The following is a 13,626-nucleotide window of genomic DNA, read 5'->3' as shown; positions in this document are numbered from 1 at the left end:
GAAAGCCCAGGACCAGATGGATTTAAAAAGGAATATTACAAGGCCATCAAACCAGAGCTCACACGAATACACCAAAAACTCTTCAATGAAATTGACAGAGAAAGTTCGCTACAGAAATCTTTCTATTAAGCCATCATAATCCTCATCCCAAAGCGAGGCAGGGACTCATCAAAGAAAGAGAACTATAAACCCATTTCTTTGATGAACATTGATGTAAAACACCTCAACAAAATATTGGCCAATCGACATCAACATTTCATCCAAAACTCACACACAACGATCAATCAGTATTTATTTCAGTGATGAAAAGCTGGTTCAATATATGCAAATCAGTTAATGTAACTCATCACATCAACAAGAGCAAGGGTGAGAACCACATTGTTATCTCAATAGATGCAGTGAAAGCATTTGACAAGCTCCAACACCCCTTTATAATGAAGGCTCTGGGAAAACTATGAATCCAGGGAAAATTCCTCAATACAATAATGGCTGTATATGACAAACTTACAGCCAGCATTATACTTAATGGTGAAAAACTAAAGCCATTTTCTCTTAACATAGGAAGGAGACAAGGATGTCCACTCCGTCTGCTTCTCTTAAATCTAGTATTAGAATGACTATCTACAGCAATAAGAAAAGATACAAATAAAAAAGGGATCCAAATAGGGAAAGATGAAGTAAAATTCTCCCTCTTTGAGATGACATGATCTTGTATTTAAAGAATCCCATGGACCCACTCAGAAATTACTCATGATGATTCAAAACTTTGGCAAAGTAGCAGGGTATAAAATTAACTCTCAGAAATCAATGACTTTTCTGTATGCCAACAATGAGAAAAGCGTGGCTGAAATTAGGAAAGCAACTCCATTCATAATACCCCACAAAAAATAAAATACCTAGGAATTAACTTAATCAAAGAAGTGAAGGATCTTTATGATGAAAACTTTAAAAGGAAATCAAATCAGAACTTAGAAAGTGGTAAAAAAAAAAAAAAAAAAAAAGCCTCCCATGCTCCTGGATTAGAAAGATCAACATCATGAAAATGGTAATACTTCCCAAGGCTATCTACAAATTCAATGTGATACCTATCAATCTTCCAAACTCATTCTTCAAGGAAATAGAAGAAGCAATCCAAAAATTCATATGGAACAATAAAAGACCCCGAATAGCAAAAACAATCCTCCACAGAAACAACAGTGCTGAAGGAATATCAATACCAAATTTCAAACTACTACAAAACCATAGTAATCAAAACAGCTTGGTACTTGCACAAAAAAAGACCTCAGGATCAATGGAATAGAATTGAACACCCAGAAAATGAACACACAGAACTATAGCCACCTAATCTTGGAAAAAGGAGCTAAAAAATAGAATGGAAGAAAGACAGCCTCTTTAGTAAATTGTGTTGGCAAAGTTGGTTAATCACTTGTAGAAAACTAAAGCTACATCCTTATATATCACCCCGCACCAGAATCAATTCCAAATGGATCAAAGACCTCGGAGTCAAAGCAAACACCCTAAAAACATTACAAGACAAAATAGGAGATACTCTAGATATCCTTGGAACAGGACTAAATTTTCTTAATAGGTACCCATAAATACAACAAATCAAAGAAAGGTTGGACAAATGGGATTGCATGAAATTGCAGAGCTTCTGCATGGCAAAGGACAAAGCTGGCAAGATCAATAGAAAGCCCATGGATTCGGAGAAGATCTTCACTAGCCATAAAAGGGACAAGGGTCTCATATCTAAAATATACCTGGAACTCAAAAAATTAAATCCCCCAACAACAAATACTCAAAGAAACCACTGCCCAATAAATAAGTTGGCTAAAGACTTACAGAGAATCTTCTCCGAAGAGGAAAGTAGGATCGCCAATAGACACATGAAGAAATGCTCAGCCTCCCTAGCCATAAAAGAAATGCAAATCTAAACAACACTGAAATACAACATCACTCTGGTTAGAATGGCTATAATCAAGAACTCTAATAATAACAGATCCTGGACGGGATGTTGGTGAGATTGTAAACTTGTTCAACCACTTTGGAAAGTAGTATGGAGGTTCCTCAAAAGACTCTACATAGAGCTCCTTGATGACCCAGCAATCCCACTTTTGACATTTACCCAAGTGATCACAAACAAGAACATATTAAAACTACCAGCAAACTATGTTCATTGCAGCATTATTTACCATAGCTAAGCTATGGAACCAACCCAGATGCCCCTCAGTAGATGAATGGATCAAGAAAATGTGGTATATATACACAATGAAATTCTAAGCCTCCATCAGAAAGAATGACATTTCCCCATTTGTTAGGAAATGGAAAGACTTGGAAAAAATTAAGTGAAGTAAACCAGACCCAAAGAAATATAGGTCCCATGGTTTCGCTTATTTGCAAAAACTAATTTATGTCTGAGACAAGCAGAAACGGTCACATATGTTGATGTTAGGCGAAATGAACCCCTTGGTAAGGACTCAAATTGTTTTTCTTTTCTTTTTACTAGTGTATTTATAAGATTATTTCTCTGTTGCTTTGCTTGTTCCTACTCCACGGTTTAACCCCTGTTTTCAGTATATTTGATATTGGTATAATTTTGGGAGGGGAAGGGAAAAACAAATAGGGATACAGGGTGACCCATTGCAACAATGATATGTACAAGATATTATGTCGAAAAGCAAACTTTATAACTTTGGCGTGGGGTGGGGAGGTGCAGAGGGGGAGATGGGAAGGGATGGGAAGGGGAAACAAAGGAGGAGGCAACAATGATTGATAAGAAATGTACTCATTACCTTATTCATGTAATTGTAAAACCTCTGTGTGTATTTTTACAATAAAAATCATGAAATTATAAAGTAAAAATCCATGTCACTTTTTATTTTGTCGGTCATGGGGCTTGAACTCTGAGCCTTGGCACTGTCCCTCAGCTCTTCAGTTCAAGGATACCACTATACCACTTGAGCCACGGAACCATTTCTAGTTTTCAAGAGTTATGTTGGAGATAAGAGTCTCACAGACTTTTCTGCCCAGGCTGGCTTTGAACTACTATCCTCAGATCTCAGACTTTTGTGTAGCTAGGATTACAGGCATGAGTCAACAAAGCGCAGATCCAAGACAATTTTAAAAAAGCAAGCTTATTGAAACTTCTGGCTTTTTCCAAGAAACAATCTTACTTTATCAGCATTAGTTTATAACTATGAGTTACTTTTAGATGTAACTGTGAGTTTTTCAATAGAATCAAATATAAGTTTTATTATTACTAAGTATCTCACAAAAATCCACTCTAATTGATTTCCCCCAAAGTCAATTATTACATACTATATTACTCACTATTATTGTTAGAGTCTATGTTACATATAGTGTGAAGTGAACCATTTCATATAAATTTGTAGATGCTATTTTAGCATTATAAATTCACATCTGTGATTTTAAACGAAGGAAAGAAAATTTTTCAAGTTAAAATGAAATATGAATGTCTAGTGTGTCCCAACTGAACCTAAAATTCTGAGTTCATACAGACAAAATTATTTTCTTTCCACTAAAGACTTTGAAGTAACACTATTAGAAATAGTGAGGCAAGAGGAGGAAGAATTAAAATCATGGCAAACAACGTCTCCGTTATTCTGCTAACCCCTCCTCTTTGATGACCTGCCAATTCCCAGTTGTCACAAAGCTTCAAGTGTCTCTCTTAGAATTCAATTTGGAAAAGTTCTCAATCACTGATTCTTTTTGTACTTTCTGTTATATGAAACAAAATATAGACACAAAACAATTTATATATAATGCACACATATGTTGAAGTCACCACAACTGAAAAAACAACCAACAAAGTAGAACTCCCCCAGGAACAAAAACATGTTGTGTCCAGTTTTTTTTTGAAAGTACAAATAACTCAAATATATGTTAACTTGGAGTACAGCCATAAAGATAACTATGTCTCAAAAATACGGTTGTGTTAATTTGTAATTAAATTCATCTAGATGAACCTAATATAGCAAATCCCTTGAATGGATAAAATTGTTTAAAACAAATGTGACTGTATGAGAATTGAGATCGGCACAAAATTAAAAGAATAAAATAACAAAATCATGACATATTTAAAAAATTCAAAAATGCAATGAATAAGTCCAATAATATCCATATTGAAAACTGATTCCTACTGATTTAACAAGAAAAAAATATGCAACTATACAATCTGAGCAGTGTACATGAGTCTACATAATTTTAAACTACTCCAAATTACACTTTGTAGAAGACTGAATGTGGGTTATCTAAAGGAAAACTTCAACACATGATATAAATGAAATAAAAATCTCATGAAAAGAGAGAAGTAGTTACTGGAAAATACTAGTTTAATAAATGGTGGTCAAAATCTTTCTAGTACTGAAAAAATTGCACTCCTATTTAGTTAGATCCTGAAAAAGACCCAAGTTACTCGAGCTGATTTGAAACTTTGGCAAAGTTGCAGGATACATCTGTAACATTTCTATGGATGTTGACTCTGGCAAGGAATTCATTTCCTCTTTGATCTGACAAATAAATATATGAAAGAACATAACTTCTACAACTAAATATCAAGACCTAACTAAACATATAACCAGAAAAGTCATCATGTAAGCCGCATTGCAACTGGGGTAAAATTGAGATACCACTTCACCCCAATTAGAATGGCTATAATGTGTTTCTAATGCATTTATAAGATTATTTCTTTGTTGCTTTGCATGTCCCTCCCCCACAGTATAACCCCTGCTTTCACTATGTTTGCTCTCAGTATAACTTGTGGAGGAGATGGGGAAAAACCAGTTGTTTAAGGATACAGGTGGACCTGTTGCAACAATGAGAAATACAAGTTGTCATGTCCAAAACGAGCTTTACAATATCGGTGCGGGGGGGGGGGGGGGCGAGGGGGGAGGAAGGGAGGGGCAAGGGAAGGATTGGGATTGGGGGGGGGAAGGGGGAAGCTGTGATGGGATGTGAAGGGTAACAAAGGAGGAGGCCGCAATGCTTGGTAAGAAATGCACGCATTATCCTGCCCATGTAATTGTAACCCCTCTGTACAGTATGTTCTCAAATAAAATAAAATTAAACTAACAAAAAAAAAAAAAGAAAGTCCTGGAAGAAAAAATGGCATCTCTATACTATGTGATGCCCAATTCTTAGGTATTTCATCCTGCCTCCATTTAATGAATGTGATTGTTTAAATCCTTCATAATTTATTAATTAAAATCAATCAGTGTCCTATAATATAATCGTGTTTGATTTTATCCTACAATGATTCAAGGAGTGCCCATTCAATCAGGACAAACATCACATTCCATTGGTATTCATATGGATAGGAATGAGTTTCTTAGGCTCTCCTGCCATTTGAATGTGGCAGGATCAGGATTCGAACTGTGGGCTCCAGCTCCCACCACTTAAACTTGAGGATAGGGAACTCACCTGTCTGTGCAAGAACATCAACAAGACCAGTGATAAGGCAGGCACAAGTGTCTCTCAGCATTCCTCCTTGATACTTATAAGGCTGTGATAGGAGGATCATTGTCAATGTCACCCTAAGCAGAAAAGTCCTGGAGCTCCCTTTCCTACTTCAGTGCCAACAAACCAGAAGTCAGGCCGTATGGCTCCAGTTGTAGAAGGCTAGCCTTAAGCAAAAGCAGCTCATCGACTGTGCCCAGATCCTTAGTTCAATATCTGGAACTGGCAACAAACAGACATACAGAACAATCTGTGCAGCCATCCAGCTAAAGCAGGTCACCCTCAGCAGCCTTTATTTACATTTTATACTGAGGCCAATGCAGGAACAAGCACAAACCAGGCAGGGAAAGAGAAGATGAGGTTTCTTAGAAGTAATCAATATTCAGAAAATTAAACTTGGGAACATAAAATGGTAGCATACTTATGTAAAAACTACCATTAAAAAAAAGGTGAAGGGGATGGGAATGTGGATTACTGATAGTCATTTCCTACCATGCAAGAAGACCTGGGTTCGATTCCTCAGTAGCACATACACAGAAAAAGCCAGAATTAGTTCTGTGGCTCAAGTAGTAGAGAGCTACAGAGAGTGCCAAGGCCTTGTGTTTAACCCAAGAACTGTCAAAGAGATAGCTAGGTAGGTAGGTACGTAGGTAGGTAAGTAGATACATAGATACATAGAAACATAGATACATAGATAGATACATAGAAAGATGATAGATGAATCTGGTTTGGATGTCAGGAGGAAAGAAGGGCTTTCGTAACTGTTTTCTACCTTCAAATACGATGTTACCCTGGAGTTCTTCCTGCTAACAAGGCTAGGGCTCAGATCCTGAGAACTTCATTTGAACCCAGGATGGGTCACTAATGTTTCTTTCCTGCTTCTATAGCTGGAGAACTCTAAGAACATTTAGAGTGCAAGTACTTATCACCAACGGAAACACAGGAAACTCTTGAACTTTTGACATTTCAGCAGTGGAAGTCTGAGTGTCATAGACTTTCCTGCCCTGGCTGGCTTCACCCTGTGATCCTGAGACCTCAGCTAGGATGACAGGTGTGAGGTACTGGTGCTCTGCTAGGTTCAGAACTGTAATGACATTGACAATACAAGTCAAGGCTCATCACAAAGGGTTTGGGGAGCATATTAAACCTTTCAACAATGGACCTTTCAGAACCCTGTAGGACACAATGTTGTAATTCTAGAGTCTGAGAGGCTGGGCATATGGATGTGCTACGCTTGAACCTGGAGCTCTGACTCCAATTCTGGTGTACATCAGCGTTCATTTCCAGAGAATGTTCTCCTAATCAGCAAATAAGAAAAGTAATTTGATTGACCCTCACTTTTTTCCAGTTGTCTGTCTGGAACTCAAACCTGGGCACTGTCCCTGAGCCCTTCAGTTCAAGGTGAACACTCTACCACTTGAGTCATAGTGCCACATGTGGTCTTTTTGTGGTTCATTGGAGATAAGAGTCTAACAGGTTTTCCTTGCCTAGGCTGTATTTGAACTGTGGTCTTCAGATCTCAGCCTCCTGAGAAGCTAGGTATCCAGTTGTGAGCCACTGGCATCTGGCCTATTGTTTCTCACAGTCCTGGGGCTTGATCTTAGGGTATGGGTACTATCTCTGAGCTTCTTTTTCTCAAGGCTAGCACTCTACCACTTGAACCACTCCACAGCTTCTAGGTTTTTCTGAGTATGTGGCATTGAGGATTCAAACCCTGGCATTCATGGATGCTGAGCAAGCTCTATACCACTAAGCCACATTCCCAGCCCCACCCTTAAAATTTTATCCCGCAACTTGCCTATCCTCAAGAAAAGGTTTCTGAGTGTAAATCATCTAAAGAAATCCCTTAGGAAGTTGTCAAAAGATAAATAAGAAAAAGCTCACACTTGGGAGAGACTCTAAACGTGATGACTGTGACTAATGCCTCCATTTAATTATGTATCATGTTTCAACACTTAATAAAGTATTAATGAAAAACGAGTCAGTGACCTAATTTATTTTGTATAATTTTGTAATAGATGTACAAAACATAATAAATATTATGTGTATAATAATACTAAATACAATAAACTATAAAATGTATAAAAAAATTAAATACAAAATCAATTAAAATCATAATATGTAATAAACATACACATGTAAATATGTAATATATTACACATATATAGAAATATTTTTTCTATTGCAGGTCCTTCATTCAGAGCTCTAGTCTGAATTTCTTTTCCTCTAGGACAGTGAGTTTCTCATTCACCCATGGTGCAAAAGAGTTACCTGGAATGTGAGATCAAATCCCAGCAATGATGGAAATACTGCCCCCAGTTCCAAGACAGTGACTAAATTTTTTAAAATCAAGCAGTTATGCTTATTCAGTTCCATACTGAACATTAAGAAAAAGCAGTGTAGAATTTTGTACATCTATTCAGACATTTTTCCCTTACCCCCAAAAGGCTTCTCTGAGCATGACTTTTTTCATTTTTTTATTGTAAAAATATCATACAGATGGGTTACAGTTAAATGAGCAAGGCACATTTCCTATTGAACATTGTTGCCTCCTCCTTTGTTTTCCCCATACCATCCCTTCCCTCCCATCTCCATATCTACTCCCCCTGCCGATCTCAGTGACTTAACTTATTATTTTTGGCTTTGCACAGGGTTTGATCTCAAGTAGTGGCAACTCTGAACTTTCCCTCACATTGCGACACATTTACCAAGACCCTGAGTTCAAATTCCAGGCTAGGAAAGAAAAATGGCAGAAATTCCAAACCAGGGAGCTTTATTTTTTATTTAGTTAAATGATTAATTAATTTTTTAATTTAATCTTTATTTTGCCAACACAGGGGTTGAACTCAGGTCGTGCAACACTGCCTCAGCTTCAATCGCCCTAGGCTGGAGTACAATCTCTGGACCCATAGCCGATCTTGGGATCCTAGGCCCAGAGGGCATGCACAAAGAAAAAAAAGTAGGATACCACAAAAAGTGCCGAGCTGCAGAGGGCTGGGGATTTACATTTTTTATCTTTACACGGTGACCATCTTGGTTCTGAATGACACAGCTGCAATTGGACCTGACCAGCCATTGCTGAAGGCTGGTGGGCTATCAGGGAAACCATAGGCCTACCTGTCAACCATAGGCCCTGGGTTCAAATCCCGATCCTGACACCTACCAATGGCAGGAGATCACAAGAGACTAATTCCTGTGCATAGGAATACCTATTGAAAGAGAACTTCATGCTTCAGTGTAGAATAAAATTGGAAGCAATAATACTATCATACGGATTGATCTTAATTAATAGTTTATTGAACATAAAAAGAATAATATTCCTTCAGTGGCAGTATAATAAATGCCTAAAAGTTGGTAGGAACATAGTAGGTTTCATTCAATCATAGACAAACAGACCTGGTGCTCCTTTCCAATATGTATTTATTTGTATACCACCATCTGCCTATCCAGGTATCACTGTTTCTCTAAAACTGGGGCTGGATCTCAGCACTTGGGAACCACCTGAGAGCTTCATTGGCTAGAGGCTGCTGTGCTCACACTCATCCATTCATGAATTGGGACTGCTAGGCCCTGACTTCAGATCCAAGCACTGCCAAAAATATAATCTTGCAGTAAGAAGCCGAGTATGACACATGTTTTCCTTTTCTGGGAGAGTCCTGAGTGTCAGGCATGATGGATATCATATCTACAAATCTGGATGCTGTGATAGGATGTAAACAATGTAATAAATGGTAGCGATGTCATCAGAGTCAATAAAATAATTGCTAAATAAATTGATAAAACCAGAAATACAATGAATAACTACACCAAACACAGTATGTACTGAATATTTGTATGGAATTATAAATCCTATGTTTAAAATGGATATAAAGAGTATGTTTTCCCAGCCTGAAGCTTGAATTCAGACCTAGGGAACAGGCCTGACTTTCTTGTCTTCAAGCATGGTCAGATTCCCTGCTCTCACAGTGCTGCATATTTACCCAGACCTTGAGTTCAAATACCAGGCCTGGCAGAAAAAATGGCACGAATTGCAAACCAGGGGGCTAATTTTTTTAATGGCGGGTTATTGTGGAAGCCATTGTCCTGCATGACAACATAGGTTGTGAGCCCTGGAGAAGCAAAAGTTGAGGAGGTGACACCTCCACAAATTGAGCATCGCAGAGGATGGAGACATGCCCCAGACCTAGAGGGATGTGGCTCTGCGAGCACTCTCAGAGGCTGAAATCCACAGGGGGAAACTCCCACTGCAGGAGTGGTGACCCCTTTGTAGGGAGCACCACACAGCAGCTCAGTGGCAGACAGAGCTGGAACCACAGGCCTCCTGCCCCATGAGCTGCCACCAGAGCAGGCGTGGGGATGGGAAGTGGGACAGGGGGCATCCGAGAACAAAATCTGCTTCATCCATGACCTGCATGATGACGTGGACTTCCATAGTCCAGCGGATGAGCACCACCATTGATGCAGCCAGCTGTTGGCACACATCTGCACTGTGTTGGAGTCCCTCATGGCGTGTAAAGAGCAGATGTTCATCCTGGATGAACTGTGTCTGGAGAAAGCCAAGCGCGTGTGCTGGCTCTCCCAGGAGAAGATGGAGAAAAGAGAGCTGGGGGAGCTGCTGTTCCTTCTTGCAGGGGAAAGAGCGGATAGAAGGCTCCAGATGCCGGCACAGGATGAGCCCCCACCACTGCAGCTGCTTCAGATGCCTCAGGCTCTGGGGTGGGCAAAATGAGGGAGGAACAGAAAGGTTTTGAAGAATTGCAACTTCAAGACATCTTGGAAACTGCCAGAGGAGAGGTCTGGGTTCCCGACCCTGTAGATGCCTCCCCTGTGGAGCACATCCTGCAGCAGATGCCCCACATCCAGAGCCACCTACAGCTGGTAGGCTTGGTCAAGGAGCGTTCCCTTTCTATCTTCTGTAGACTGATGTGGATGATGACTTTCTATGTGACATACTGATTCTCAAAAGCCACGTCAGCCACCAGAAATAAGTGGCCAGTCAGCCTTCTCTCAGGCCTCCATCAGCAGTGTGATGGGAAGGGTAAACTGAAGGTCAGGTAGGGCAGAGGCTGCTGGGAAGGGGCCCGAATTCAAAGGACATCTAATAGCCCATTGGTGGCCAGGGAAGAGACCCATGTTATGCTTATCTCAAACAATAAATTGTTTTCAAAGGAAAGAAAAGCCTCCAACAAAGATTTGTTCTTCAAGTCCTCTGGCTTCAACTCAGGGCCTGGCCCCTGTCCCTGAGTTCTTATTGGTTAAGGCTGGCACTCTACCAGTTGAGTGTTTTCTGATAGTTCATCGAAGATAAGAGTCTCACACACTTTCCTGCCCAAGCTGGCTTGGCACCATGATCCTCCAGATCGCAGCTTCCTGAGTATCTAGGATGACAGGTATGAGCCCCCAGTGCCCAGCTTGTGATGACTTTTGAAGGCATTTTGTCAAGTCTGTAAAAGGAGTCTCAAATGGCCTGGATAGACCATGACCCAATCAAGGAGCTGGGATGGGGGAAGGCTCACCTTCTAGCCATTCTGTTCTCCAAAATTAAAGATGCCAGTTGGTGTTGTAGGCATCAAATACCTAGGCCAACAGCCATCAGGCTTAGTGGGGAATAGGTAGAGAATACCCAAAGATTGCAGTGTAGAAATCTCTGATTTTGCATGCATGTGGTGTGTGTGTGCGTGTGTGTGCGTGTGTGTGTGTGTGTGTGTGTGTCTGTGTGTGTGTGTGTGTGTGTGAACTCAGGGCCTAGGCTCTATCCCTGAGTTTTCTTGGTCAAGCCTAGTACTCTGCCACTTGAGAAACAGTTCCACTTGCTTTATGATGGTTAATTGTAGGTAGGAATCTCAAGCACTTTCCTGTCCAAGGTGGCTTGGATCAAGAGTAAACACAACTCAGAAAGAATGACATTGCCCCATTTGTTAGGAAATGGAAAAACTTGGAAAAAATTATATTAAGTGAAGTAAGCCAGGCCCACAGAAACATAGGTCCCATGGTTTCCCTTATTTGCAATATCTAGTATATGTATGAGTCAAGCGGAAAAGGTCAGATAATGTGATGTCAGGAAAATGAACCCTTAGATATGTATTTTAATGTTTTTTTCTTTCATGCATGTGTTTCTAACACATTTATAAGATTATCTCTTTGTTGCTTTGTATGTCCCTCCCCCACAGTATAAGCCCTGCTTTCACTATATTTGCTGTCAGTATAACTTGTGGAGGAGATGGGGAAAAACCAGTTGTTTAAGGATACAGGTGGACCTGTTGCAACAATGAGAAGTAAAAGTTGTCATGTCCATAATGAGCTTTACAATGTCGGTGCGGGGGGGGGGGGGGTGGGGGGTGGGGAGGGGGAAAGGAGAGATTGGGATTGGGGGGGAGGGGGGAGGCTGGGAAGAGAGGTGAAGGGTAAACAAAGGAGGAGGCTGCAATGCTTGGTATGAAATGTACGCATTATCCTGTCCATGTAATTGTAACCTCCCTGTACAGTATGTTCACAAATAAAAAAAAAATAAAAAAAAGAGTAAACACAACTCACAGGTACAATCCCCATGGTGGGCAACTCCTGCCCCCTGCTGGCCAGACGTGGAACATGAGAGGCCGTGCCATTGTCCTCTAGATTTCAATTGGGGGAAGTGACCAAGGACAAACGGACTTTTGCTCACCATGGGTGCTGATGCCAGAGCAGATCTGCTCCACCCTAGGCCAAGAGAGCGCCAGGAGTCTCAGATCCCAGGGGCACAAGGAAGGGAGAGGTCAGCTCCAGGCCGAGCTAAGAGGCTTTGCCCACAGACACCCCAACATGGCCTTCCTGATCACCATAAGATCTGACAAAGAACAACCCCCAAAAAAACAAAATTGGAGCTGTGGGTCAAAGTGCTACAGGTCTAGCATTGAACCAAAGAGATCAGGGACAGAGCCCCAAGATTTGAGTTCAAGACCCTGCCCCATAAAACACAGGTTTACTAAAGTAAACTTGTAGGATTTGTAAAGTGTTTCTGAAGAATGGTGATACTAAAGAAAGCACCCTAATTCTAATGACAGCTATGTGCTGAGTCCTTCACAGGGTGCTGTTTGCTGGGGCCTTCCCACATGGAGTTTTGTGCTGAGTCCTCAAAAAGGTGCTGTTTTCTGAGTCATCCCAAAGGGTGCTATGTGCTGAGTCTCTGAGAAGAGTGGGCCATGCTGGGTTTTTTAAAGGGTGCTGTGTCCCTTACACAACGTACTATATGCTGAGTCCATCAAAAGGTGCCGTGTGCTAATTCACCTCAAAGGGTGCTGCTATGTGCTGAGCCTTTGAGAAGTGAGGGAGGAGGTGAATTTTTCAAGTGCTTTGTATCAAGACCTTAAAATAGGGTGCTCTGTACTGTCCTGCAAATGGTGCTCTGGGCTGAGTCCTTTGACAGTGTGGTATGTACTGAGTCCTTCCACACTGTGATATATTCTGAGTCTTTCAAAATTGTGCTATCTGCTCAGTTTTTTGAAGGGTGCTATGCACTGAGTGCTTTACACAGAGTGCAATGTACTCAGTCCTTCAAAGGGGGCTGTGTGTTTCTTAACACAGGATGCTATGTACTGAGTCCCTGGGAAACAGTGCTGTACGCTTGAGTTTTTCAAAGCATGCCATGTGCTGAGTCCTTTACACTGTGGGCTATGGACTCCCTCTTTCAAAGGATGCTGTGTGCTGAGTACTCTACACAGTGTACTATATACTGAGTCATTCAAAGGGAGCTGTGTACTGAGTCCTTTACACAGGGTGCTTTGGGCTGTTTTTTGAAGTGTGCTGTGTGCTGAGTCATCTCAAAGGGTGCTATGTTCTGAGTCCTTGAGAGGCAGTTATCCCCAACAAGCACACACACACAAACACACACAAACACACACACACACACACACACACACACACACACAAGGGTCACTGTACACCTGCTTGGTGTGTAGAGTGGAGGGGGAAGGAGGAGAGTGTCCTCCCGTGGTGGGGCTGAGGGGAGATTTGATCCCCCGGGCAGGTACTGGGGTTAGGGGGGTGTGATGAGCTGAGGTGAGGCTACAATTGCGTGGCCTGGAAGACTTAGGGCCCAGTCAGGGCTGGGCTTTCAGCAGGGGTGGGGGTGGGGGCAAAGGAGAAGGGAGCATGGCAAGGGGAGGAGGGGTAGGA

This window comes from Dipodomys spectabilis, unplaced genomic scaffold, assembly GCF_019054845.1.
Source record: "Dipodomys spectabilis isolate Male_0828 unplaced genomic scaffold, ASM1905484v1 ptg000569l, whole genome shotgun sequence".
NCBI classification, from domain to species: Eukaryota; Metazoa; Chordata; class Mammalia; order Rodentia; family Heteromyidae; genus Dipodomys; species Dipodomys spectabilis.
This window is presented reverse-complemented; position numbering follows the sequence as displayed.